Source organism: Leuciscus leuciscus, assembly GCF_965113295.1.
Source record: "Leuciscus leuciscus genome assembly, chromosome: 1".
Taxonomy (NCBI): domain Eukaryota; kingdom Metazoa; phylum Chordata; class Actinopteri; order Cypriniformes; family Leuciscidae; genus Leuciscus; species Leuciscus leuciscus.
In genome coordinates, this window is record NC_138725.1 from 63,531,016 (window position 1) to 63,535,264 (window position 4,249).

Genomic DNA, 4,249 nt, shown 5'->3' on the forward strand with positions numbered 1-4,249 from the left:
TAGCAAACTCATGTAAACAGCACCGGCAAAATGTGTGGAAGCCCATTTCAGCCACATAAGGGAACAAAAACCTGCTTTGGTAAATCATAAGTAGGCCTATGACAAAAAGTCACAATTGACATAAAATGTCTTAATGATGACAAGTCAAGGCCTGTCTGTTTCACAGATAGGGTTTAGATTGAGCCAGGATTAGATTTGAGTTCAATTAGGGCATTTAAGAAGCGTTTATAAACGTGCCTTAAAAAAAAAACATTACTGGTGCATCTTGAGACCATGCTTGAGACACAACAAAGACATTATTTTAAGAAATATGTCACTTAACTTGCTTTCAGTTAAAACATCTCAACCATGCATTTTAGTCTGAAACTAGGTTTAAGCATTGACTTTGAAAACTCAGAAAACTTTGGCTGGGGGGAACTTGTCGAAATTATGACATAGCCTACTGTCATATAAACCAATGAGATAAAAGGTCAAAATTATGATATAAAAAGTTATAGGCTACTTTGACATATAAAGTCATCATTTCGATTTTTAATCTCATAATTTCACCGTTTTATGTCATAATTATGACTTTTATGTAATAATTTAGACTTATGTCAATTATAACTTAGTATGTCAAAATGATGCAGTCACACGCTTTTTAAATGTATTTTACCTGTATTTTGAATTACGCATTGCATTGTGTTGTGTTGTGTTTTAGTGTTAACGGAAATTTTCGTAAAATCACTGGATGTCCTGGCAGAAAATTGCCAGTACATTTCCCGTTTTAATTTTTTTTACAGTGTGTGACATAAAAAGTTATACTTTTTTTCTGTGCTAAAAAGATCAGAAGAATAAATCTCACATCCATCACAATAAAGTAGCCTAGCCCAACTACAGAAAAGTGTGTCTCTAGGCTATACATTGGGGATGGGGGGTAAAACATTTTTTTTTTACATTTTAAATAATACTATATTTTAAATCTACTAGTTCATACTCATTTAAAACGTTAGTGTCTCATAAAAAAAAAAAAAAAACGCCTGACATTTTTTTCAAAGTGAAAACAATTCACAGTCAAGAAAGTGCGTGCCATTAACTCTTTCACTCTTGTTCAATATTGACCTCTGGTGGACAGAAAGGGCATTTCACAAAATAATTGTCCTATTGGTTTCTAAACCTTTCTAAACCAATGACACTTTCATGTCCCCAAACTCTGTGTAGCTTATGACCCGCTATTCATGTTTTAAAATCACGTTTAAATGCAGAGTACTACACTACCCACAATGCTGAATCAAAATCCACCAATCGCAGAAGTTGCTGTTACTATGGAAACAGGAATCATTCTTTTTTATACTTACAAATAATGACTGTTACTGTCAAGTCATCTTAGTCCAGGGGTTAAGTATAGGGGTAACAAAAAGCAGAGAGAACAACTTGAGAGTAAACTTCTCTACTGCAGCAATAGAAACAACATTTCACCTGAAACTAATTGAAGTCAGGTTTATTGACAAAGGAGCAAATAATGGACACACAAATAGCCTACTTCCAGAGGGAGAACGGCCAAAATAATAAACAAAAGATGCCTATATTATTGACTATAATTCCATAAGCGCTATGCAATCAATTACAGTGCTTTGTGGGATTGTGCAAATTTGTCCAGGAAAGCTATAAAATGAATGGAAAATATGTAGGCCAACATTAAGAAAGGTGATAGGTACTCATTAATGAATTATTTAAGCAACAACAAAAAAATAAATAATGCTTTGAGCATACATTTTTTAAATAAACCTAATGATATTATTTTGCAATAACACTCCATGTGTTATAAAATAGATGTGGGTGTTAAATAATTTGTTGAGCCATGTGATCACATACCGAGAGGTGGCAGTAGCACATTACAAGTCAAAGAGCAGAAAAAGATACCAGAGTGAAAGACCATGATCTCCAAAACCCCAATGTGCTGAGAAATTAACATTTTACCTCTTTTTAATTAAAGCACACGTCTATAAAATTACAATCTGTTGTCATATGTCATGCCATGAATCACTGCGGTAAGATGTGGAATCTCAAGTGTGCGGGTCCTGCATGAGTTCACTGACATGGACATTGTAAAGAATGAAGGGAATATGTTGAGCTATCAGCTGTATATTGCACATTTGTCATTTTTGGCACGTCATGTTTCAAGGTCAACCGTGCAAACCGCCATGCAGTTATTTTTGATTAGAGGTCTGATTGATTTTAATATCAATTACGGGTCTGACTGCGACGGCCTTCCTTCATAACAATTAAACGACAAAGTATTAGGCACAGGCTGTGCTAACTTCAAATTATTCAACCGATCAGCTTCTGTAACTAAACGTAATAATGCTTATGACCCTTTTGCTACACAAAAAAGATGTGTAGCACATTTGATGTGGCATTTTTGGGATACAAACGAGCCTTCAAATCTAATTCGTCTCCTTTTTTGCTCTGTGAATTGACATTATGAAATTATGATGTCCCAAGACACCATAGGATGCATTTGCATAATAAACATTTTCATAAAGGTTGTAGCTGACATCATCACAATGACTGGGAGAGGAATTTCCTCCCCATCACCTTCCTTTATTACACATTAATCCTCCAATTCCTGAGCCAGCTGTGATGGTTCGCGTTTGATGTACAAAACAACGTATAGTGATATTAAGGAGCCTTTCCTCTTTGGTTATTGCTTTTTGGGATTTGGAATCCTAAATCCTTCTGTGGTGCAGCGGATGACTAAGGCCTATACATATGAATGAAGATTTACACATCAGGCTCAAAGAGTTTGCGTTCAATCAGACGGCGCTGCTTACTAGCTCTGAGGGCTGAGCTGTGAACAGTAATATCCCAGCTTCAGAGCACGGAGATTGTGCTTTCCCTCAGACTTTTGTTTTATTCTGATCTACTTTCATCCACTGAGACATTCGTCTGTCTGAAAGCCCTTGACTTACTCAGCTGTGCTGCGTGAGCAATGGGACACCAGCGTATGTCTTTAATCATGGCCATTTTTGAGTAGTACTGCTAAAATGTTTAATTGGGGGTGAGCGAAGTGTGCTATTCCTGGACTCTGACCACTTAGAACTCCTTAGCAACCACATTACCTTTTTTTTTTACCATGCCAATAATGCTACTAAAATCTGAATATGTCAATCGCTGATTGATTTGCGATGCTGAGTTTTTAGAGGGAGAGACATGACTCGACACAAAGTCCCTTTCAAGGAAAGTCCGTTCACTCGGCGGCCATATTTGCAACCACTCCGGGCAGCTATTTCAGGCATCCAAGACCAAAGTTGCGTCTGAAATCGCATACTCTCTTGATTAGGTACTCATTTTGAATAAGTAATTACTTTGCAACAGCTATAAAAGTATACCCTGGGAATCCAGAGTTCTCGCGAGAGCACAATTTGAATTTGCTCAGCGAGTTACTCTGGCATTGAGTAATGATGCTCATTAAATATGCCCTTGTAGCCGAGCTGCACCAATCACATCGGTGTATCTGATATAGGCGGGCCAGAGGCGAGCTAAACAGATGATGACAGCGCCAGTGACATCGTAATCATGACAGCGATTGGTTGTAGTGTTACCCAATTGCGTGCTTTCAAATGCATGCTTGGTGCCGCCCCTCGAGCTAGGCGATTTTCATTACTCAATGCCAGACCCTGGGTCTGGATTTGGCTAATAAAAGTATGTAATCAGGAACATAAAGAGATCAAAAAGTGACGGGACCAAATAAGAAACAAGATCAGAGTGAATCTCATTAAAGCGTTTCATTGATGGGGGAAGCCGAGAGCTCTTATGCACTTGGAAACATTATTCCGAACTTGTTTGCTTCTGTCTGGACAGGTGTATATATAGAGGACATGTTTTAGGGGTCATAAAACACATGTTAACAGATGTTTGTGTTGGATTTCATAGGAGAGAAAATCTGTTTATTTAAATTTTAGGAGGAAAATTACACGGGCAGCAGTAAGTTCATTGAACTTCATTCAACTACGAAGAAGGGCGCCATGCTTCTTCTTTCTTCTTTTATTTAATGGTGATTTACATTCTTAGTTCATATCGCCATCTGCTGGGCAGTTTTGCAATCTTCTTTAAATCTTATCCTTTAAATCTTTAACAAAGTCCCATTCAAATAAATGCCCTGTCCCAATTCAAAGTCTGCATCATCCTTCGAAGGCCGATTGACGTCACCGCTGCGTGACGAAGGCTGTACCAATTCAAAAGCTCCTTCAAATGCACCATTCGTTTC